This window comes from Zootoca vivipara, chromosome 10 (assembly GCF_963506605.1).
Source record: "Zootoca vivipara chromosome 10, rZooViv1.1, whole genome shotgun sequence".
Lineage (NCBI taxonomy): Eukaryota > Metazoa > Chordata > Lepidosauria > Squamata > Lacertidae > Zootoca > Zootoca vivipara.
Genome location: NC_083285.1, coordinates 5,210,316 through 5,236,013, shown reverse-complemented (window position 1 = coordinate 5,236,013; position 25,698 = coordinate 5,210,316). Strand labels below are relative to the sequence as shown.

Here is a 25,698-nt window from a genome sequence, read left to right as displayed (position 1 = left end):
TGAGAAGCTGCTCTTGTGTAAGCACTATCAGTCAAGCAGTTCCTGCCAATGTGTGGACACCTGTATGGGCCAGCAGTCCCCCCCCCACTTCAAGGATGATGTAATTTGTGCATGAAAGGAGCTTATATTTTTAGAAAATCAGGTAAATAGTTGGAGTATTTGGGCTGAATTAGAGATAGGGCTGAAAAGTGTAAATAAGACTGTGATCCTAAGTACCCTTAGTGGAGATGAAGCCTAACTGAATAGAATTTCCTCTAAAGTCTAAAAAATCAATACTTCCAGGAATGCATGTATTTTGTATTGCCTTTGTCATAAGAATCCAGGAATTCAATAACGCTGCTAGTAAGTAATACATTCTACAATTTCTACTTTGCCTGTGTAACGGTTTCTTTCCCAAAAGTATTTTGTAAATTGTAAATGCTGCCTTCTGTTTTCTTTGAGGTTGTGCCAATGTGCCAACAGAGAAGTTGATAAATGCCTTAAGGACCACCCTCCTATGCTGTGAGTAAAAGCATACCAGAGGCAGTGTGTATATTAATACTAATATTGGTCTTCTGTTTAGAAGACGTGGAGCTGGCTGAGCTTTCACAAATGGTATGTTGCCAGAAATGAACATTTGAAAGATGAAGGAATTCCATGTATGGGGGTGTGCTTTCGAAAATTAGAAAAGGGAGAAAAATACTGCCATTATATTACCTTTTCAAGTCCTGATAATGCAAATATGGTGTCACACACTGTCCATGCCCGCAGCTAGGCTGCATTCCCAGCAGCCAGAGTGGCTAGTAGGTGCAGAAGAATCAAGAAAGGGCTGGTTTGAACAGAAGGGGAAATGCAAGAAGCAATGCAAACAGCTTGCTGTGCAGGCCATGTGCCAAAGGCTCAACATCATCAGAGGAAGGTTACTGCTCAGATAATGCCTCGTACACTATTTTTGGCCAATAAACAGTTTCTCAGGCCACCACCTTGTGATAACTTACTTATTGCCGTCTCTTTCTCTCTACCCGACTTTAAAAAGCACAACATATATGTTTTTCATAATCTCCCCTGTGTGTTGACATGTGTAGCTCAAGAGCCTTTGGATCAAAAAGCAGAAATCTCAGCCTACTGAGTGCTAAAGAAATACTAATGCCTTCTTGCTCTTTGTATGACTGTCATATGGTATCTGAGCATCCTTTAGGGTCTGGCTGGTCTCAAGCCTCACTTTTCCATTGGCTGAAGTCCCAACATAAATCACCTGCCTCTGATCAGCCTTCAATCCCACATAGTCTCTCTCACCCCCACCCCATATCTTGGTTACAGCTCATGGTGCCACCTTGAGAGAGGAAAGTTGGGATATAAAAGTAATGCTAAATAAGGAAATGACACAGAATACAAGTGGCACATGCCAATAAACAATTAGGGGTGCGCTCTGACTCCCTGAGTCGCTACCTGCCCCCTGACTGTCAGGGTAAAATTAGAACCACTGCTAAGACTAATGAGGTCCATGGACCTATGATCAAAGATCAATCATTTCTGACATCCTGAAATGAGTCTGAGTTGGCTCAAGCGCATCACCTATTTTTCCAGATTTCTCCATAACAAATAGTCTGGTGCTTGGGAGTTTGGGGTGAATCTACATTAGGAAAGCAATGAAATCAATTCGTTTAATCACTCTTGTTTTTACTGCTCAGAAATGAATGGCATTTATACAGGCCTGCTTGTACACAAGATCCCAACTTTGGCACTTTCTTCTCTTCTCAATATCATTACTTTGCATGTCAGCCCTAGCATTACAAGGTTCACTATTATCAGAGATTTGAAAGTCCTTATTGCAACAATGTGCCTGTTCGTCTACCCCATGAAAAGTCAAAAAAGGAGGACCAGCTAGATAACTGAATTTTTCAGTTGCAGATTGCTACCGGTATCTTTCCCCCTCATCTAGATTGCACATTAAAGGTAAAGGGACCCCTGACCATTAGGTCTAGTCGTGACCAACTCTGGGGTTGTGTCGCTCATCTCGCCTGTTCTTAAATTTGCAGAAAGTGAAACGCTGCTTTTTCACACTAATTCTCTGTACAGTGGAACCTCGGTTTATGAACACCTCGGTTTATGAATTTTCGGTTTATGAACGCCGCGGACCCATCTGGAACGGATTAATTCACTTTCCATTACTTTTAATGGGAAAGTTCGCTTCAGTTTATGAACGCTTCAGTTTATGAACAGACTTCCGGAACCAATTACACCCATGTTTCAGTTTATGAACGCTTCAGTTTAAGTACTTCACGGACCCGTCTGGAACGGATTAATCCACTTTCCATTACTTTCAATGGAAAAGTTCGCTTCAGTTTATGAACGGTTACTCCGCGGACCGTCTGGAACAGATTAATCCACTTTCCATTACTTTCAATGGGAAAGTTCGCTTCAGTTTATGAATGCTTCAGTTTATGAACAGACTTCCGGAACCAATTGTGTTCATAAACCGAGGTACCACTGTATTCCTGTTTTTCACAGCAGATTATAGATCTGGACTTCTCTCTCTCTCTCTCTTTCTGTGTATTGTAAAACTCGTTATTCATGAGTTTGTTCCTTTTTATGGGTGTTTGCACTATTGGATATCATTAACACATTTTGCTCTCATATTTGCCCTTCACTCTGTTAGAAGATTATAATAGCAACAGTCAGTTAAATTTAAGCTAAATAAGCCACTGAACTAATATTATACTCACCCACTCATCAGCAGCAAGAAGCAAATGAAGCTTTGAACTCAGTTTGGCTTTGCTTTAGCGTTAATGATTTGCGCTTATAGGTGATTTGCTTTCTTTTTATAAATCACTGTTGAGCATGGTGCATCATAGTGTAATAAACCATTTTTGGTAGTTAATGAGATACTTTTCTAATTTTTTAAAAAGAAATTAAAAATTGAGATACACTTTTAAAAACATCATAGCTGTACCATCTCATGGCACAGCTGTAGCATCTACAAACCCACCGCCGCATAGGTAGGATCAAAAACAGAGAAGCTTAACACAAATTTATTGCTCAGCCAGGACTGGGGATGACTATTTCATGCTAAGGATTTACATACTCAGATGCCTCAGCCACATGACTGTGTGCCTTTTGTATGTTACACTTAACCTTTGGGTGAATGGGTGGGAAATTGCTTCTTGGCCTGGCTGTAATACTTAAAAGCAACTGAGATATCCCCTTCCCCCAGATATCCCCAACCCAGAATAAATCAGCTGTAAAGCAGTAAAACGATCCTTGTGACTTGATATCCCAAAGTTCCACACATTCAGCACATTTTAGAAGGAGAAATTACTGACCATTGTGCACTTTACCATACCTATTTCATAGAGGCGGCCAAATGATTTGGCAAGTGAGCTACAGATCAAGTCCAAAGAATGAAACAATGCCTCTCTAGTGTCCACTAGAATGCATATGCAGCCGTCAGTGCCTTGGAATGGTTTTGGCTCTAGAAAACCGAGCTAGGGAACAGGAAGCTGCACAGGAGAAGCACAGATGCAGCCAGCAGTATTATTATTAGTAGTAATGTACTGCCCTTTATCAAAAGATCCCAGGGCAGTGTACAACATTAAGAAGACATTTTATAGAAAGTAATGATAAAAGCATAATACAAAGCATAATAATCATAGTACCAAGTACAGTTCTAATGCTGTGTTACAGACAGGCTTCCCATGTCCACTTCTTCTCTGTCAGAGCACAACATCCTCCTTCTAGAATGACAATGCTCTAGAATAGTTACACTAAGGTTGCCCATACTGCTTACCTTCCAAGTCCCGGACTGCAGAATCCGGGACCGGCAGCCGTGTGACACCGGAAGTTGTGTTGACGTAACTTCCGGTGTTGCTTTGCCCTTCTATGGGCACCAAAATGGCCGGCGGCGGCTTCGAAAGTCGCTTCTATGCATGTCAGGAAGTGTGTCAACGCAACTTCCGGTGTTGCTCTGCCCATGTATGGGCACCAAAAATGGCCGCCGCCGACACCGGAAGTAGCGTCTATGCACTTTCGGACATGCGTAGATGCAACTTTTGAAGCCGGCGGCGACCATTTTTGGTGCCCATAGAAGGGCAAATCAGAAAGAAAAAAAATGGCCACCGGCAGGAGAAAATAACGGAGAAAAACGGGAGACGAAGTGATACGGGGGACCACCGGGAAAAGGTAAGTAAAAACCGGGGTTTCCCGGGGAAATCGGGGTACTTGGCAGCTATGCCATACTGTAGTAATATATGTGGTGATATTTATCCATTTCTTGACTTATGTGTGGACAGTGATTAGATCACATCTAGCATAGCCCAGTGATAGAGTACATGGTGCCAGTCAGTCTACATGCATAACACTGAACTAGATGGAACAGCTGTCTTCCTCAATGCAACACAGTTTCCTATGTACTATTGTTCTAAAACACCAGCCAGAACCACTATCATACCCTCCAACATTTCTCCTCCTCATTCCATAACGTTAATTTTACTATTTGCCGTATACCCCACACATCTTACTCGGTTGCCCAAGCCACTCTGGGCAGCTTCCACCATATATAAAAATATTAATGAAACATAAAACATTAAAAAAAAAAACCTTCCCTAGGCAGGATTGCCTTCAGACAGCTTGTGGGTCGGATAACACCAGGCATCCCCAAACTTCGGCCCTCCAGATGTTTTGGACTACAATTCCCATCATCCTTGACCACTGGTCCTCTTAGCTAGGGAACATGGGAGTTGTAGGCCAAAACATCTGGAGGGCCGCAGTTTGGGGGTGCCTGGATAACACCATACCCTCCAAGATTTCTCCAATGAAAATAGAGACATCCTAAGGAAAACAGGACATTCCAAGATCAAATCAGAAACTGGGATGGCTTCTCTAAATCAGGGATGTCCCTGGAAAATAGGGACACTTGGAGGGTCTGCACTATACACCAGTGGTGCCTGGTACCTGTTCGGCCAGTAAGGCAGACGTCAGGGAGCCCAAGAGGAGGTAGAGCCAGAGAGAATTACGGTACAGGTGGAGCCAGCTGAATTCTACTTTTGCCTCCATCCTTCTCCCTGCTGTTATACATGGGCAAAACTGAGATAATGGAAGATGAGGAGGCTACCAAGGACTTTCTTTGAAATGACTGATAATTTTGACATGATTGACACATGGAGGTTGAAGAATCCAGCAGAAAAAGATAGTACTTTTTTTCAGAGTCAAAGTTCTTGTGGAGTCGCCTAGATTACATATGGATGACGAGAGAATTGGCCCTAGAGTAATTAAAGCAGAAATCTGCCCAAGGACTTGTTCTGATCATAATGCAGTGTTAGCTGAATTAAGATTGTCTCTTAAAGGAACCTTTAGATGGAGGATGAACGATGCACTAAGAAGAGTTGCAGATGAAAATGATGGACTATATGGAACTGGCCGAACTTACCGGGAGACTGCATGACCAGGGAGAAGAGTTGGTGGAAGAAATCTAAAATATATTTTTTAAAGAATTGTAATATTTGAAAGAGTTGAAACAAAATTGGAAGTGGATATGGGTTGTAGAGGGAAAAATGTATAGTATTTTGTAGAAATTAGATATAAGAGTATGGGAAATATATGAAAGAATGAAAGAAATAAGATAAGATGTTTAGAATTCTATAAGAAATAATGTTTAAAAATTAGATAGATGATTGAAAGCATGATATAGAAATTGCTAAGGGTGAGATATAGTGAAGCCTAGCTAGGGGGACTTGAGGAAGTCTATATTATGTTAAGAAATAAGAATTATAAGTATGATACTCTATTTTTGTCCTCCCACCCCCGTTTTTGTATTTTGTATTTGCTGTTTTTGCTTTTTGCTTTTTTTATTATGTATGTCATGTGCGTACTTAAAATGAATAAAAATTATTGGGGGGGGAGAGATTATGGAAGATGATTAAAAATTGGAGTTAGTGGGGCAGGGGCAGAGCTACCTGCTCCAGCACCCGGAGTGGGGCGGGGCTAGCTGCCCGCATGGTGAGTGTCCTTAGCCACTCGCACCCACGTGGCAAGTGTGGGGGAGGCTCATAGCCGCCTGTGTGGGGAACAGCCCTAGCGGCCTGCTGCCCATGCAATGAGCAGTGGGGGGTGCCCGCTAGCTGCCCGTGGCAGCAGCGTCCCTAGTGGCCTGCCACCTGCACAACGAGGGTCTGGGGCGGCGTCCGCGCAGTGAACACGGGTGAGGAGCGGTGGCGATGTCACCCGCCCTCACGGCTGACACCCAGTGTGCACCGCACCCCCTGCACCCGCCTTCCTCTGCCAGTGGGGCAGGGTCTATTTGCTCTAATGGACCAGCCTCCACAATAGCTCACTAGGCTCCCTCTCATGCATGTTTGCTGCTGTTAAGTGTTCCAGGAAAGCTTACAATCCTGCAGTTAGTGAATCAAATGTATCACACTTCAATGAAGCTAGCCTGGAGTACTATTTTGACTTTGAAACCAAATTATTGTTTTAAAGAAAAGAAGCAAATGGCACAACGCATTTTAAGCCTATGTCAGGTAATCCCTTGCTTTGAACATGTCTCAATACAGTAAGTTGGATTTGGCATCCCTTTCGAGAATTTCTGAATGCATTGTGTTGAGGCGTAATTGGATTTTATTTTACCTAATATATACTTAATCAAATTGAAATCAAAGAATAGTGCCTCACTTGTAAGCCTTCCAAAATATAAAAATAATGGGTCTCTTTTGAAGAAAGATCTGTCAGGTTCATATAGCATTTACTGGAAAGTCCCACTTCATGCAATTAATGGATTTTTTTTTTTACATTGGTTGTCTGCTTTCTGTACTCATGATGAATACCACAGGAAAAGAATGCACCATGTGTAACATGTTTCACAACACTTAATGTACTTTTAGATGTACTTTTAGATGTGAAAGACCTTCATTGGCTCCCAGTACGTTTCCGAGCACAATTCAAAGTGTTGGTGCTGACCTTTAAAGCCCTAAATGGCCTCGGTCCAGTATACCTGAAGGAGCGTCTCCTCCCCCATCGTTCTGCCCAGACACTGAGATCTAGCGCCGAGGGCCTTCTGGCGGTTCCTTCACTACGAGAAGCCAAGTTACAGGGAACCAGGCAGAGGGCCTTCTGGTAGCGGCACCCACCCTGTGGAATGCCCTCCCACCAGAGGTCAAAGAGAAGAACAATTACCAGACCTTTAGAAGGCATCTTAAGGCAGCCCTGTTTAGGGAATAGATATAAAACTTTAGTTTTCTGGAGGGAGGTAGAAGAATGGCTTGGGAAACAATTTTTAGATTTGTATTAATATGATTGCATTCAGATAAGTGTTTGGATGGAGGGCCGCCTTCCCCCTCTCTTTGCTCAGAAGCACCTGGTGGCAGGGGGTGCTCTGGGGAGGAGAGGGGGGTGGAGGGAAGCCCAGACACAAAAATGGAACCTTTGAAGTGCTGCGCCTCGCAGGTTCCTCTTGTGGCAGGAGGGGACTTGTGGGGGGACAGCATGAAGAAGGAGGAGGATTAAGTCAACATTATAAGGATAAGATTTGGAACTGGATTAGAAAATACGCCATAATTAATTAGAGATGTTAGGAAAACCAGGAAGAGAAGATCTGAGGAAGTCATAATTACAATGTGATGAATATAAGAATGGGGAACTTTTTTTAAAAAAAAAATTGTCTGTTTTTTCTCTCTCTTTTTTTTTTTAATTTTTGCTTTTTTCGTTTGTATTTTTTATGGGTACTGTGTTTAAAGGAGCAGCTGTGGGGAAACCTGCCCCCCAGAACCCCTCCATCCTTGTCCTTTCAGTGGCAGGCGGGGGATGAGGAGGAGGGGGGAGGGGGGAGGTCAAACCCAGCCTTATAATGGACCCCTTTGATTCTCAACACCAGCGGGTGCCACAGGTGGCAGAGGTGGACTCGTGGGTGGGGGGTATTTGAAGGGACAGAAAATATATTGTATGTCTTGTTTGTTTTGTTTGTATAAAAATCCAATAAAAATTATTTTTTTTAAAAAAGGGAAGCTTTTAATGTTTGATGGATTTCTGTATTTTAATGTTTTGCTGGAAGCCGCCCAGAGTGGCTGGGGGAACCCGGCCAGATGGGCGGGGTATAAATAATAAATTATTATTATTATTAATAATAATAATAATAATTATTATTATTATTATTATTATTATTATTAGGGAAGGGAAAAAAATCTACATAATGAGGGAAGGAGCAATCCGAATATGAGGCATAAAAACTGCCAGCTAAAACTTTGAGGACATTTCAAAAAAGATCATCTGGGATTGTCATTTCCCCTGAAGCGCCCACGTTAGATCTGATACCAAGATTTTGAAATATATGTAAAATGTAGTACATCTTTGCTATACATGTCGCTGTCTCCTTACAATGTTTATTTATTTATTTTTTAAAGGTGCCTGCATTTCTACATGATGCAGACAAACCACAAATCAATCAAATTCCCTAACGTGTATGCATGACAAACATGCAGCAAAATGGCAGTAGGGTAAATGGGTGATGAATTTCTATCTCTAAAGTGAACACTGTACCGTTTTGTCCTGCACTTGTCACATCTGCTTTGAATATGTGATGTGAAATACGTCCCAGAGCAGTTGCATATTGCAAAGTAAGTCACAGATAGGTTAAGTATGTGGAAGTACTTCTTGTACTTAACAACAAGCACCCAAAGTTGATATGAACTGTGCACAGAAATCCCCACCACTCTTTAATTGTCAACAAGATTAGAAGAGATCGACACCATGCTTTCTTTGTTTACCTAAAAGCCTTTCCCCAACATCCCTGTCAAATTCTAGCAACAGTGGAACAGAAAGAGGGGAATGCATTCATTTGATTTCTGCCCTGCCAAGAGGGCACCTGTAATATAATAAAATCTAACAATACTATGGCTCCTTCTGTGTCCTGCGGCATATACGGTAGTACTGCTACAGGATGAAGCATTATTTTCATAAGAACACACTTCTCATTAGGATTCCCGAGCTGTTCCATCAACCTAGCCTCCTGTCTCACTCTCCCAGCTGGTTCTCTGGTTGTTTGTTGCATTGCTGTGTGCTTCTTACTCTCTTCTCTCAAGAAAGAGGCATGTTGCCTTTCTCCCCTTCCCTAAAGCTCAATCCTTTGGCTGAACACATTATTACTAACATAGGAATAGCATCAGTGACAGGGCAGGGAGCGGGACTGCGCACCCATCTCATTGGAACGTCCTCCTTCACAACGCTATTTGTAAACACTGATGGAGGAATAGAGCAATGAGAGGGTAGCAGCGGTGATGATAATATGGGGGTATAAAAAATATACCTTATCCAGGACCCTCCCTGTCAGAAACCCAGTGCTGCTGCAAGAGAGAGAAAGGAGTGGAGTTTGAAATTATTAGACTATGTGAAGATGCCAAAACTGGTGGCCAAAAAGTGGCCAAAAAGAAGAAATTCTTGAAGACCAACATACTCTCAACCAATCACTTTATTTCTGCTTTAAGCTCATAAACAAAAACAAGAACAAATACACGCGCAAATTTGATTTAAAATTAATAACAATAAAAGGATTAATAGGTATACAAAATTAAATATAAATATAGTAAGGGAAACTTCAAATTCCATACAGCAATCCATTACGTCTCTTATATGACAAAACAGCATTTAGAAATTTTGCCATTTGTAAAGTTACAAACGGATCTGTATCTTGCAATAAAAAGGCAAGATGAAAATCTGCCGGGTGCCGAGGAAATTTTTGGATTAATGGTAGCAATAAATTCTTCCGGACAGCACAATATAAAGGACATGTAAACACTATGTGCTGAAGGGTTTCAATCGAACGATTCTCACAAGAACATAAAACTGAAACTTGGCCCTTAGAGAATCTATGAGGGAGGGAATTTGAAAGGAAAACATTAAAGCGCAAAGACATTGGGCTAGATAGCAATTAGGCAATCTATGCCAAAGTGTTAGCCAATAACTAAAGACGCGTTTCCACAGGAGTGTCTCTAAGGAAGACACCCTCAATTCAACACGAATAGCCGCGTTACTCACACAAGTAGGGACTTTCAAAAGACGGCGTAAGAATTGGTTTACTCACACAAATAGGGACTTTCAAAAGACGACGTAAGAATTGGTTTTGAATGGTCTCAAGAGAGGTAAAATTTGTCAAAGCAGCCCAAAGTGGAGCCACATAAGCAAGCGTGGCAACCAACATACTCTGTGTTTTCTTCGTCTACTTACTGCCTCCTTTAGCTCCAGCTCCCTACACAGACATTTTCTCGCACTATCTTAGCAGCAGACTCGTAGCCAGCCTGAAGGTTTTTTGGGGGGGAGGGACCAAAAAAAAAAGTTGCCGGAAAGTTTATCCTTGTGTACATGCTAATGTTTTACATGAATTGATTAAGGCTATATTAATGATACTACTGATAATAATGATAATTTTTACTGTTATCTGCAGAGACCCTGGGACAGTGGTAGGCCAGGTGGGAGGGGAACTATTTCTGGGGTTGCCAGAGCACAGCATTCACCTCCTATCTTTCCTTCTATTTTTCACCTCTTTGTTTTCATCTATACATCCATCCACTAGCTGCCTTCCTTGTCCCCTCCACTTTTCTTCCTCAGCTTCCTTTAGCTCCACTCCTTGTTCCTTCTACGCTGCACCATATAATATGTTTTATTATTTCCACGTTCTTTTTTTCCTCTCTCCATCCTACATTCTCCCTTCATCTCTTATTTGCCCCACTTCATTCTTGGCGCTATGCTTCCCCTTTGTTTACACACTCTCTCTCACCTCCTCCAATGAACAAAATTATAACAGTGCTTACTCTCCTCTCCCACCTCACCAATACGTACAGTGGTACCTCGGGTTACAAACACCTCGGGGTTACAAACTCTGCTAACCTGGAAGTAGTACCTCGGGTTGAGAACTTTGTCCCATGATGAGAACGGAAATCATGCGCCAGTGGCAGCGGGAGGCCCCATTAGCGAAAGCATGCCTCAGGTTAAGAACGGTTTTGGGCTAAGAACGGACCTCCGGAATGAATTAAGTTCGTAATCGGAGGTACCAATGTTTGTGTATTTACGTAACTTCTAATTTATCCTTCAAAGGCAAACACACACCATGACTGTTTTATTACTACAGTCATCTGTAGTACAGGTATCTGAAGAAGTGTGCATGCACACAAAAGCTCATACCAATGACAAACGTAGTTGGTTTCTAAGGTGCTACTGGAAGGAATTTTTTAAATTTTGTCTTATTACTGATTGTTGAAAGCAACTCCGTAAGCATTTCTTTGCTGAACAGAGGGGCAAAGGATTAAGTTGTGTGAATAGGTCAGTAGAATATAACCCAGGGTGTATAGGATTACTAGCCATTCTGGCCATAAAGGATTCCCCACGCATTTCAACAGAAGCCTCCAGAATTCTCTTTTTACCCCAGCAAGTTTTTCAAAGCACCACCCCACCCCAGATTGGGAAAATGAGGCCACTTCTTCTTCTTCTTCTTCTTCTTCTTCTTCTTCTTCTTCTTCTTCTTCTTCTTCTTCTTCTTCTTCTTCTTCTTCTTCTTCTTCTTCTTCTTCTTCTTCTTCTTCTTCTCCTCCTCCTCCTCCTCCTCCTCCTCCTCCTCCTCCTCCTCCTTCTCTTCAACAACACACTTTAGCAAAGGAGAAAAGATGCGCAGCTGAGTTGTCCTGACCAAAGAAAACCTGTGGACCCTATCTTCTGTCTTGTGATGTAAAAAAAATTAAATGAAAACGATTCCCCACCCTGCACACGCACACTGCTACACGCTAGCTAGGGAAATGTGCAGGTATGCATGATATATGCAGAGATTCAAAATGCATGCTTGTCTTTGGCTTAGCTAGTGTTCCTGGAGGCTTGCTTGGCCTCTGGGAGAGAAGAAAAGGCATGACCTTTTCAACAAAGACTTTCCTACTGATTTAAATATTGTTTGTAAAACATTTAAGGAGGGGAGAGAAAGTTTTTTTGGGGGGGGCAGCACCCTTAGCTATGGGCCTAATTAGCTGGTCCCTTTGAGTTGTCCAGGTGCCTGTCCCTGTCCTCTATCTCCTTTGAACTGGACTTCAGCACAGTCTGCTTCCTCGGTCCAGTATACCTAAAGGAGTGTCTCCACCCCCATCGTTCTGCCTGGACAATGAGATCCAGCTCCGAGGGCCTTCTGGCGGTTCCCTCATTGCAAGAAGCCAAGTTGCAGGGAACAAAGCAGAGGGCCTTCTTGGTGGTGGCGCCTGACCTGTGGAACGCCCTCCCATCAGATGTCAAAAAGGAAAGCAGCTACCAGATTTTTAGAAGACATCTGAAGGCAGCCCTGTTTAGGGAGGCTTTTAATGTTTAAGAAATCAGTGTATTTTAATGTTTCTGTTGGAAGCCGCCCAGAGTGGCTGGGGAAACCCAGCCAGATGGGCGGGGTATAAATAATAAATTGTTATTGTTGTTGTTGTTGTTATTATTATTATTATTATTATTATTATTATTATTATTATTATTCCTCTGGTAGTATAAGGTTCTTATGGAACGAGACACATTGCAGCTTGGTGTGGAATGTTGATGGAACCAAATACAGCAAAATAACCTGGTCTTCACGTTTAGTTCATAATCTAGCCAGAAAACCACCTGGAAGAAGCACCCAGGATTGAGGCAACATTAAATGCTTGTGGCTTTACCGTGCCTTTAATATCACATATTAATGGAAGTTAGTGTTCCTGCTAGGTTCCTCCAGGACTACACCACATTGCCATGGCAACACATGGATGCATATTCATTTAATCTGAGACTGCAAACTGTTCCTTAAGCAGCTATTCAGCTCAGAACTGAACACCTCTCAGTTTTAAAAAATGAAAGGGGTGGAGAGGCCAAAATCCCTGAAAAAATAGTAGCAAAAACCTGGGCCATCCTCAGAAGCTGAGGGAAGGTGTATCAGATAGTGAGCCCTTTTGTAAAAACTGAGAAGGCATACTAGTCTTTTAAAAAATTCTAAATAGATGACTCCTCTGAGACTGCCACAGTCTCTAGGGAGATATGCATGCCTGTTCATGCAGTTATTGCTCTATGATGAGTACATCACTTGCATGCTCCCTGCCTTACTGATGGCCACTGCTTGTATGTGATGATAATGCTTTCCTTCCATCAGATAATGCTGATACAGAATTCTGATACAGAATACAAAGTCCACCTAGGCTGCCTCAGGACAATCACACTATCAACACCTGAATCTATCCTGCATGGAAGGATTTCATTACTAATAGGTAAAGGTAAAGGGACCCCTGCTGACCATTAGGTCCAGTCGTGACCGACTCTGGGGTTGCGACGCTCATCTCGCGTTAATGGCCGAGGGAGCCAGCGTATAGCTTCCAGGTCATGTGGCCAGCATGACAAAGCCACTTCTGGCGAACCAGAGCAGCACACAGAAACGCCGTTTACCTTCCCACTGTAGCGGTTCCTATTTATCTACTTGCACTTTGCCATGTTTTCGAACTGCTAGGTTGGCAGGAGCTGGGACCAAGCAACAGGAGCTCACCCAGTCACAGGGATTCGAACCGCCGACCTTCTGTTCAGCAAGCCCTAGGCTCTGTGGTTTAGCCCACAGCGCCACCAGCACTATTTTTGTGACTGCACTCACCAGTATGGAGTATAGTCACCTCTTCTCCCCCTCCCCCTTTTTTGCTGCTATTGGCAGCTGTTGTGCATTGGCACCCACAGCACCTGTATCAAGTTCTGCCACCTCAGTTTTTTTTTTTACTTTATACTTTTTTAAAAGCATTAGTAACAGGTATAGTAGAACTAGTTCACCACCAAAGGTAAGTAAGGGGTGTGCCTTCTGTCCTTTGCAGCTGTTTCTTAATGTATCATAGAATCATAGAGTTGGAAGAGACCACAAGGGCCATCCAGTCCAACCCCCTGCCAAGCAGGAAACACCATCAAAGCATTCCTGACATATGGCCATCAAGCCTCCGCTTAAAGACCTCCAAAGAAGAAGACTCCACCACACTCCTGGGCAGCAAATTCCACTGCCAAACAGCTCTTACTGTCAGGAAGTTCTTCCTACCGGTAATGTTTAGGTGGAATCTTCTTTCTTGTAGTTTGAATCCATTGCTCCGTGTCCGCTTCTCTGGAGCAGCAGAAAACAACCTTTCTCCCTCCTCTATATGACATCCTTTTATATATTTGAACATGTTCCTTCTTACTCGCAATAGCAAGCACTTCATCGTCATCAGGTGGCAGAGGCAATAAGACCCCTACCCTTCCAAGGTACTCTGGAACTGAAGTGGGGGCAGAATCAGTTCCAAAATTGGCCTTTGCCCAGAAGCAAAGTCCAACTATGGAGAAAGTCCCTGCTCATCCAGTTGGTGTTGGGTTGTTAAGGTGGGCTGAGCAGTTTGGCTGCCTAGCACCAATGCAAGCCCTAGCTTTTCCTTCCAGCTTTAGTGCTGGCTGGCTCATCACCAGAGGAGAAGGAGGAAGGGATTTTGACTCACCTTGGAGATGACAAAGGGTCAGGGCTACTACACATTTTGGTAGATCACTTCGTATTCATATACAGTAATGCTTTCCCTAGTAGCATGTGTGCAGTATATGAGCAATTAAGAAAATGCACATTAGCATAGCGGCTGCCTCTATGCTCTACTCATCAGGTATTGAGCAGCCATATGTCTCATCATACATTCATCAAATTCCATATGCCTTTCTCTGCTTCTGAATTTACACACCTTTAAAGAAAACATAATATGGTAAGTGGCCCTGTGAATATTTCCTCATACTTTCTTTTCATTTCTAACTTACAAAGAATCTGCTGTGTGTGTGTGTGTGTGTGTGTGTGTGTGTGAATATTTCTGACTGCCGTTTGCTGAGGAATGCACCAGGGGCGTAGCCAGGATCAAAATTAGGGGGGCAAGGGGCGGGGGCAAGGGGCGGGAGGGGAGGGGCCACAGTGTAAATGTGGGCGGGGCCACGTGGCCTGCGCCTCCCAGGTCTTCGGAGGAGGCGGCCACAGGCTCGCGTTCCCTGCGCGACTCTGGAGCTTCGCGCCGGGAGCGGGAGCCTGGGGCTGCCACACTGCGCCCCTCAGCCTTTGCTTCTAGGGGGGGGGCAATTGCCCCCTCCTGCCCCCCCTGCCTACGCCCATGGAATGCACACAGCAGTCTCACAAGTTTCCTGGTGAAATTGATATGCATTCTCATGGAAAGCCCAAGGCACGCATTGTGCCTGGAGGTGCTCTACTATGTATTTGGAGCACCACACAAACAAGGACTGCTTTCTTCTCTTTAGTACTCTGCCCATCTCATGGTGAGGAGTATATAAATCATTTCCTGATAAGGAGGAGAATCCCTGCTTTCATGGTGCTCCATCAGTACACTGGATCTCTGCAGACCTTTGGACTGTAGCAATAGATTTTAATAAGAACCAAAAATGGAGCAAGGAAGTAAATGAAATAACAATGAAACACAGGAAGCCTGCACAGTAAATGGGCAGAAGTACATATGTTCTTGCAGCAGCTGTTGCCAATATTTTTCTCTGCTTCCCCCCCAAAGGTTGTATGGCTTGTGCACCATCCAGGCTTCCATCCAGGCTTTCAGATGAGTCATTACTGCTCGGAACAATGAAGCATGAAAACCACTGCTCCTCTCAAATTATAATCCTTTGTGAGAGCAATACTCCAAAGCTGCTCTTTTAATCTAGGTTTCCTATCTCAAATTGAAAACCTTCAGTGAACCCTTCCTTTAGGTGGTTTTAAAAAAATGACAGATCTCCTTGCTCTTTTTAAGACTAGTCAGGAAATCAGCTATACTCTTTTCATTCTTTCATTGGTGAAATCAAATTCATATCACCAAGATAGGATTTTTTTTCTTGGGGAACGTAACACAAACCTCTTATAACAAATGCCCTAGGTTATAAGACTAGTTCTCGAATGAAAGGCAAGCCCGTGAGCAGAACAAATGTCATTTCCAACCCAAATTAAGACAATGTTTTTCCTTTCCACTTTTTTCAGTCATGGTAGGTTAACTAATGTTGTTGTTTAGTCGTTTAGTCGTGTCCGACTCTTCGTGACCCCATGGACCATAGCACGCCAGGCACTCCTGTCTTGCACTGCCTCCCGCAGTTTGGTCAAACTAATACAAAAGCCATTAACCCTAACACAAAATTGGCGCGAGGGGGGAATGTACACAAGGCTGTGGTTCTTCTAACAGAGCAGCATTCTTAATTTCTCCTCAAAAAGGTTGTTTTTCCACATACATGCTAACATTCTCAATAGACAAGGGGGTTGTAAAAGGAGAGTAGCATAATAATGGCCTTGGCCATAACTCAGTAACAAAAATCTATTATCATGGGTATTATCTACTAAGGAAAACATGCACCAATAATGAATACTAGAGAAAACAAACACAGAGAAGGATCACCTAATGAATCAATGCTTTTCAACCATGTCATGGCCTCTTGGATCTGGAAGGTCATGGAATCATCCACAGCAGCAGCATTCAATAAGTGTACTAAATATTGCAGTTGGAAGTAAAATTTGGCAACCACCTACTGATATGTGCTTTCCATGTAGCCACAGTGACTATGAGATATAAGCCCATCTCCGCAATGTCTGGATAACTGTTTTAAGTGGTGCAATTTTAATTGGGAACACTGGCACACATAAAGGAGCAGAAATCGCTATTATAATGCATTTCAACAAGAAGGAAGGAAGGATTAAAAGGCAGGTTTTATGTGATAATGAACTGTCACTGAACAATTTCACAGATGACTAAAATAGAATAGCGTTTAGAAACTGTTTTATTTATATGGACAAATAAGGAGATAGTCACATTTTTTATATTACGATTTTTTAAATATATCTCAGACCTCACACCTTTCCCTCCTCCAAAAAACCATATACACTGCACATATCACACTTCATATTAAGGATGTGGCCTCTTCTACTGCCCTTGTTAAGAGTCCTGAAGAGCTAACCCTCACACTTTTAATAAGAGCAAAACTGATATTGTCCAGATGATAACATACTGGGAGCAAAAGAGTAGACACAGATGCCACTTTTCAAAGAAGTTGTAGGGTCAGTAAGATAAAGCAGCTTTATGGTCACATTCTTTCTTTCCACATTGCTACTGGACAGAATTATGTGTTTAGTGGGAAAGCCAAAAGCAGGGAAATCACAGCATATATTTCTGATGTGTACAGAATCACAAAATTGTAAGTTGGAAGGGACCCAAATGATTATCTAGTCCAACCCCCTGCAATGCAGGAATCCCACAGCTATCCCAGGTGGGGAGTTGGGACCACTGGAGCTACCCACCTTCTCCTAGAGTAGGTGGTTTCTTTTTCTGATTACTAGGCTAAGGCTGGGCCACCTTCAGTCCCCCACTTTCAACTTTTAATGTTGAACCAAGGATTCCAACCTGATGATCAAAAACGAACACTGGTGATCCCATAATGGATCTCACTTGCATTTTCCTATGAAAGCCATTAGTTTGCTCTTGACGCCAATGAAATATTTCTGGTTTTACAGACTGAATAGTGATGAACAATTCATTTCATTTTGCATTAATATGCACTTACACACACAGACATGCGCATTTATATTGGTGTTTTCAGTAAGTATTTGAATGTATATTCTCTCTCAAACTACTATTTAAAGGTGTAATTTTTTTTAACTTGCAGAGACTGATATCCACAAACAAGGCGGATGACTATCACAAAGAAAACAATGCGGACCGTAGGTTTATGTACTCTGAACTGATTCGTGATCTTGCAGTTGTTCTTGAGCATCTGAAGCTCTGACTGCTAAAATTAAGATTCCTGTGTCAATGTGCAATCATCTGAATACCACACTGTGGTTTTTTTAATAATCAGTATGTGATCACAGCTGTTTAAAATAAAGTCTTGAAATAAAACAACACCGCAGTTCAGATGTAAATGGAAATTTGCACATATGGACTTTGGGCAAAAGAGGATTCCAACTCTGAGTCATATTCACAAGGTCCAGATCATGGGTTGTCTTTGTCAACCCCTCATGTTCAGGCATTGCTCTACCCATGTTACCAAAATAATCTAGCCCAAATATCCTTCCTGGTTTACGTTGTCTTCAAGTATCATTACAGGTGTGTCTTCCGATATGCAGGAACACACTTTCCTCATTTCCACAGTGACCGCAACAAGCCAGCCCCCATCCAAGCAACACTTTCCATCTTCTGCTTCTCTCTCTCTTGCCCCCCCCCACTCTCATTAAACACTTTCTATAGTTGCACCAATAGATGACATTTTGCTAACAAGTAATAAATTGTTTCTTTCTAGCAGCAACAGAGTCATCAGAATTTTTTTTAATTAGGTCAATTAAACTTATCAATAGTCATCCCTCACCCTTGTCAAGGACACCTAGAAGGAGCACCAAATCTATTTCCTCACTTCAGTTTTAAAGGGAATGAACTGAATGAGCAATTCTAAATGTATTAGGCAGTAACATCCACAGTTGGGAAGCGTAATTACTAAATGCCCTCACTCCTTACAGCTCAAGGTTATAACCAGGATTAACCACTGGGACTGCTGAATCTGCAGAATTGAATAGTAAAGCTTCCTAAATGAACACCAACCCCCGAGCCCCTGAAACCAGAGTGGGGTAGCCTGATTTTTTGTTTTTTGTTTGTTTTGGTGTGTGTGTGTGTGTGTGTATTAATTTGCAAGTGAGTAATGACGTAGTACGATAAATGTCTGCTGGGAATAATGTCTCACATTCTGAGAGTTTAAGAAACTCAACCAGCTAAAAAAGGAGAATCAACATGAATTATTTCTCTCATATCTCTCTCTCTCTCTCTCTCTCTCTCTCTATATATATATATATATAGAGAGAGAGAGAGAGAGAGAGAGAGAGAGAGATCTGTATATCTTTGTTTGGTCTGTGTGTGAGAAAGAGAGTGGGGAATGACAGCCCACCCCAAGTGCACAGTTGTAACTACCTCATTGCATCTCCCTCTAATCCCAGTCCATAGCACCTCCCAAAGGGAAAGAACAAAGTATGCCATTATTGCCACTTGTGCCTTCCTTCCTTCTCTCAGTGCTTGCTCATTTTGCACTTGTGAAGCATGGGCCGCAGTAGGGCCCAAAAATGTGCTACATATATGATTGTCATTACAGTCAAAAAGAAGGGGTGCAATTGCAGTAATGGATGAGCCACTCCTAAAATTTGTTGCCAGTGAACCATCTACATGGGCTTCTAATTTTTGAGAAAGGAAACTTCCACATGATGTTGCAAGGAATCATTGTTTTCCTTGTAAGGGCACGTCATGTTTCGAGTGCAATTCAATCTCTACCAGCAAATTTAGGTTGCACAATTCAAGCTGACTTGGGAGTTTTTGCAATAAGGAATGTATAGTGGTTGGTACCTTGGTTTAAGAATAGCTTAGTTTATGAACAACTTGGATTAAGAACGCTGCAAACCCAGAAGTAGGTGTTTTGGTTTGTGAGCTTTGCCTTGGAATAAGATGTTCCGCTTCCTGTTGAGTGTGTTCCATTTGCAAATTGAGTCCCCCACTGCTATGGGAAACCACGCCTTGGTTTAAGAACGCTTTGGTTTAAGAACGGACTTCCAGAACGGATTAAGTTCGTAAACCAAGGTACCACTGTAATTGGGAAATGCAATGGAAAGTGTGGGATAACACTTGCTTAAACAAAACATGATCTAGCTTCTCTGTAAACAAATACTGTATGAATGAATGCTCAGTAAAAAGCCAACATCACCTAATATTCCTGTGAAGAAATCAGGATGACTACCGGTACTCATTAAATAGGTTGTCTGGAAGTGAAGCAGAAGAATATAAAAAAATAAGATGCTCAAGCCAATGAACTACCAGGTGCCTGTGGGAAGCCTACAAGCTAAACGTGAGTGCAACAGCACTCTGGCCACCTGAAATTTCCAGCAACTGGTATTCAGAGGAATACTGCCTTGACAAGTAAAGAGATCCCCTGTCAAATTAGGCAGAAGCAATCCCTGCAAGCTTCTGGGGAAAAGGTGGTAGAAGCAGTTCAAACTGTGCAGCTCCCCAAAAGTCAGTCTCTCTCTCTCTCTCTCTCTCTCTCTCTCTCTCTCTCTCTCAGGTGTAACACACACACACACCTACATTATACCAGCATAAGAGGAGTGTGTGGTACTGTGGTCTAAACCACTGAGCCTCTTGGGCTTGCTGATTGGAAGCTTGGTGGTTCAAATCCGCATGACGGGGTGAGCTCCCATTGCTCTGTCCCAGCTTCTGCCAACCTAGCAGTTCGAAAGCACACCCTTGCGAGTAGATAAATAGGAACCACTGCAGCAGGAAGGTAAATGCTATTGCCATGCGCTCAGGCTTCCGTCATGGTGTCCCGTTGCACCAGAAGCGGTTTAGTCATGCTGGCCACGTGACCTGGAAAGCTGTCTGTGGACAATCGCCAGCTCCCTCGGCCTGAAGTGAGATGAGCGCCGCACCCCATAGTCACCTATGACTGGACTTAACCGTCCTGGGATCCTTTACCTTTTCATACAATGCATGACTAATTCCAAACAATGCCTGATTGTCAGGCATATTGATTCTGACAACAAACACAGTATAACTGAAGAGCTAGAATGCTATTTAGCAAATGCACATCAGCTAATAAAAATACAATGAGTTACAATAGAATCAAACAAATAGTCCTTCTAGCCTAGCATTTCAAGCAATAGTGCTACATCAGATCCTTGAAGTGCAATCGCCTTAGGCTGAATTCAGGACTTTCTGCACAATGGAAAATATTTCCTGCAATTGTCTTTATTTAGCCACTTAGTAGCACCAACGTTTTTAGGTTGCAAATTATACATGTCATAAGAGACCAATTTTTACTCTGGACTTACAACATCACGTCATCTAATCTACCGGTAACTGATTCTAAATCAAGCTGCATAACTGCAAAATACAGTAGTATGTTGTTCTCATAGCAAGGCATTACAAGACTAGACATTTTAGAAAATGTGGCATTATTTATGGTATCTTATATTCATGGAGATCTTCCCATTTTAAACCTTTTTTCATGTAAAAGCTATTCAGTTCCAGTTAAATACAAAGTTGGGAGTTGAAGTCCAGCAGCTGGATTTCCTACAACCAGATTTCCTCCTCACCAGTCATCACATCTAAGGTCTTCTGACAAATCCATAGAAACACAACAGCCCCATTGTGGTCTTCATGCTAATATTTTTGAAGATTAAGGTTTCAATCCTATAACCTAGGAGAAAAATTTAATTAATCCAATGGAACCTTGTTCTGAATACACATATTTGGATTTTTGTTGTAAGTTTCCTAGCACCAGTGCTTTAAAGGAGTGCTGAACTACTAACAATATGGTCCCATCATCTGCTTGTTTTAATTAACTGACGGCTAGCTGCATGCCGTGATTAAAATTATGTCTACTGTTTTGCCATGCTCCAAACATATTTGTTCTGCAAGAGAAAGCAGCCTTTGTTTCCTGTTGCATAATGAGTCATTATGTTGGCCTGTCATTGTTCTGACCCACCAACATTTATGCATTCAACTGGAAGACTTATCAGAGGGATAGGATGCATGCCACAAGGTTTTGGAGGGCCACTTTGCTCTTTCTCACAAAGTAAACCTGTCTGTGAAGCAAGACACTACTAAAAAGGGGTCTACTGCTTTTACCTCTTTACTGTCCCATGCACAGTCACAAGGAAGACTTTAAAATTCATTCAATATTACAGAAGCAAGCAGTAGTAGATGGTTTACCTGACAGATTAATCCACTAAACTTTGCTACAGAGATGGCCAAATGGCCCAGGTTGCCCTTGGAGCCGCTCTGTCTGATTTCTGAGTCGCCCTACCAAATATTTGTCACTCTGATAAAAGGTTTTCCTACAGCTCCATCGTAGAAAAATAAAAACGCTACTTACTTACTGGCAATAAAAAGAGACACCTTGATTTTATTTGTCCATTTTGGATTTTATATATAATGCTCTGACTATATCTGAGTGCATGGCTTCCTAACTGCGAAGCCTTTACTCAGTGGCAGGCCCCAAGGTCTCTAATTTCAGCGGCGCCCTGTGCAATGCCAAAATTCGGCAAGCAATCTGCCTTCCATTCTACACCATAGTGTGCCCAGTGCAACTGAATCGGTCATGTTCCCCTAAATCCGCCTCTGCTTTACTGACGGATGGTACAAACTTTATTGCAGAGTATAGCCACTGGTGGAGAGAGAAGTCTGTGCAGTAAGATACTCTTCCAGGCCCAAGATTTTAATCTGAGGGATAGAATAGTCTCTTAGAATACCTAAACTGGCCATTTCAAAGTGAGTTGCCTTTAAAAAGGGAGAGGCAACTTTACTTAATGGAATAATTTTTTTATTGCTATCTCTGAACATTAAAGGCACTGCTGTAATAGGACATGAAAAAGAACACATTAAAGATGGCCTTTCCTTCTAACTGGCCTCTCAAATGTCCAAATCTAACACTAAACACTGCACCCAACTCAGAATGCAAATGTGAAAGAATAGAAAATGTCTTTTACCAAGTAAACATCTGGAGTGCCGTGACTATTTGAAGTCTTACAAGTGCAATCCTATACAACGTGTCTACTCAGAAGAAAGTCCCATAACATTCAATATACAGTACTTACTCCCAGATAATTGTGTCTTGGATTGCAGCCTGAGTTAATATGCCCAGCAAAACTAATTTGCACATTTATTTCCAGAGGAAAAGGAGAACATGCAAGATTTCCTCTCCCATTTCTGGGCAAATGGATTTGGATGGGTCATTCTGCTATAAACAATTCCTCACTGCAACCACATTGGTGATGAACAGAATGTTCTGGGTAGTCAACAATTTGCCCTTGTCTGCCTGCTTTTATTCAGAATGAGCTTGTTCTCAGACGCTTTGTTTTTCTGTCTTTTCTTGGGAGCCTGTGTTCAGCTTTGTCGAAGCCTTCCATACAAAGAGTGCAAATTTGAAAACTGATCTCTGCCTGAGCAGCATTTTGTTTTCATTGTTTACTCTTATGAACATATATAGTTGGAAATCAACTGGATTGTCTAGTATCCAAAGCTGCAGCTGCACCGCTTGATGCTCAAACATGGCCAGCTGAAATTAGGCATCTGGAATGCCTTCACAGTTCCAATTATTCAAATTCTGTTTGTAAGGGGTGTGTAATGTTGGCATGACATTATTGTTTCTCTGGTGGCATAAAGGATGGCTAGCATCAAATCCTCTTTTTACATTTCCCCGCCTTGTAAATTGCATCACTTTCCTCTGAACAGGCCATTCATGATGGCGAAATTATCTACGTTTATAAAAGCATTAATCAGACTGCATGTGTGCACTTAAAGGTCCATTTTCACCATTTTCTCTGATGAAGTGGAATTACACTGCACCTTCAAGGCTTTTAGTTCTGTGGAAACAAATTGAAACATGCATTGGGGGAGAGTGTTTTGATACATTACACCATTTCTAAACAACCATCTGAAGGGTTGTGCCTTTTATACTGAGTAATTGGCACCACATTTGTGCCACGAGAATAGAAGCCCTGGAAATTACTGCTTCCTTGCTGCCAGTCATGTCTGAAATTGAATAGTAACTATTGCATTTTGTAGCCTCGATAGTGAGTGTTCTTTGTATTTTTATAAAATGCTTATTTCACATTCAAAGATCAATCATCAATTCATCTAGCCACTATTTTTGGATACCATGTCCTCACTACCCATCATCGCATTTCTCTAGCCCACTCCTTTGCTGGTAGCTATTTATTGTGACACTTTAACTCTTTCTGGGCACTGCAGGAGTGGGAAGGAGATTCCATTTCCTCTTAAGCCAACTCCAGTACTGTACAGCTCAGCAAATCATATCATATCACACATGGCATTATGGAGGATAGGGAAGAGAGTCAAGGCTACACCCCCTACCTTCCCTTTCCCTAAACACAGTGGTTTTTATAAGAGCTCTCCTCCTGCTTCTGCTATCCAGAATACATAGACAAACCAACAACAATGCTTCAGGTTTGCCAGTACTCAATAGCTCTTTGATTCAGTGCTTTTCACCAATGAGTCAGTCTTCCAGCAAAATAAAATAAAGATTTCTCTCTCCCTTCCTCACTGTTTAGTTGTATGCTACCAAGAGCTTTCCCTTTTGAATTCCCTAGCAGCGATGTTATCATAAAAGCATGATTATCCATTCAGAAATTGACCATCTTCTAAGGATTGGTGCTCATGCCTTTCAGTTCTCAGTAAGTGCTGTTTTGCATTTTGTACCCCCACCTTTCCAGTGGGTGGTGCATTATCTAAGCCACGTACATTTTAAACACACTTCTCTTTTCCATTAATACTGTCGGAAGTGGTGCTGTTGGCAGAATTCATACAGCCCGTCTGTAATAAACATTTCCTGTCTACTGAGGCAATCATATTGCCATGGGTTCCTACTTCAAGGGGGGGGGGAGAAAAACACACATCAACCTTTCCCACCCCCACCACACACTTCCCAGTCAAGTATCCCTGACAGTACACAGCAGAGATTTCAGACAAGGAAACCGAAATTAACCAGACAGGCAGCCTCAGCAAAGCACAGGGATTAGAACAAACAATTGTTTCAGAGAAATGCATGGCTACTCAGAGACCATCTTCATGGAACTACAGAAGAGATGTGGAGCCATTTTTCACTAGTATCCAGAGAAAATGTCAGCATGCAGCTGTTCTGTGCACTGTCAGACTGCATCCTACTTTGGCCAAAGGACCCGGTAATAGTAATCCCTTAAGGGAAAATTTAAAGGGCCCATTACAAATCTGATTTACTGGTGTTATCCTGTGGTGTTTTCTGTTGTGTGTTGCAGATTTTGGTGGGGCATGGAACTGAATGCCAGCTACCACTAAATGCAAAGCTTCTGTATGCATTTCAGGTGGCAGGGATTAAAAACATCCAATATTATGCCAGGACCAGCTCTTTTCCCAATTTACCCCCCTCCTTCCAGTTTACTTCAGAATCAAGCGGAGCAGAACCACACAATGGGAGATTTGTATACATGGCTTTCACTAACATTAAAATAAATAACAAAGCCCCAATGCATTCAGATGCAATGTTTTTTTTTTTTGTTCCAAAAGGCAGAGGCAAAAAGAACAAAAGGAAATCCATCATTCACTATGAAAGGAACACAAATACATTCAGGTCTGCTAGATATAGCTAGCTTTTATTTTACATGACAACAGTCACACTCAAGCGGATACAGAAGTCTGAAACACCAAATCCTGGCTCTTCCCCAGCGCTAGCTGTTAAGCCATTGGGAAACAGAGTAATTTTTTTAATGGTTTCTCTGCTTTTAATAGCAGCCAGAAAGTGACTCTAAAGGAACAAGCTGATTTTGGCATTGCTGAAGGAGGAAGCCTTCAAAAGTTAACCTCTTGACCATTCATACAATGAACAAATAGTCAAAATAAAATTTCCCCTCATTTCCTAATCATATTGCTGCCACCTCAAGAAACTCCAAAAAGTCCATTCTTCCTTTGTTGCTAAAGAGCCAATAATCTATGCATCTGTTCAGCTTCCCTGGCACTCTGGATTGTTCATCCTTCTGCTTTATTTTTTGCTTCCTACATAACAATTATCTGATACTTCCTGAGTGAAAAGGGGTTGGCTTGGCCATAAGAACAGCAGCACAGAGCTTTACAGCAAATACCGAACATCCTCCATACAGTATAGCCAAGCGAGACTCAGGATCAAGTTTGGATTCCACATCTGTTCAATCAC

The 25,698-nt window shown here is 42.2% G+C and overlaps 1 protein-coding gene across 17 annotated transcripts in view; it reads right to left on the bottom strand.

Moving 5' to 3' along the window:
• Positions 1 to 25,698, bottom strand: part of MAGI2 (membrane associated guanylate kinase, WW and PDZ domain containing 2) — a 587,732-nt gene that overhangs the window by 346,140 nt on the left and 215,894 nt on the right. The window lies entirely within an intron of this gene.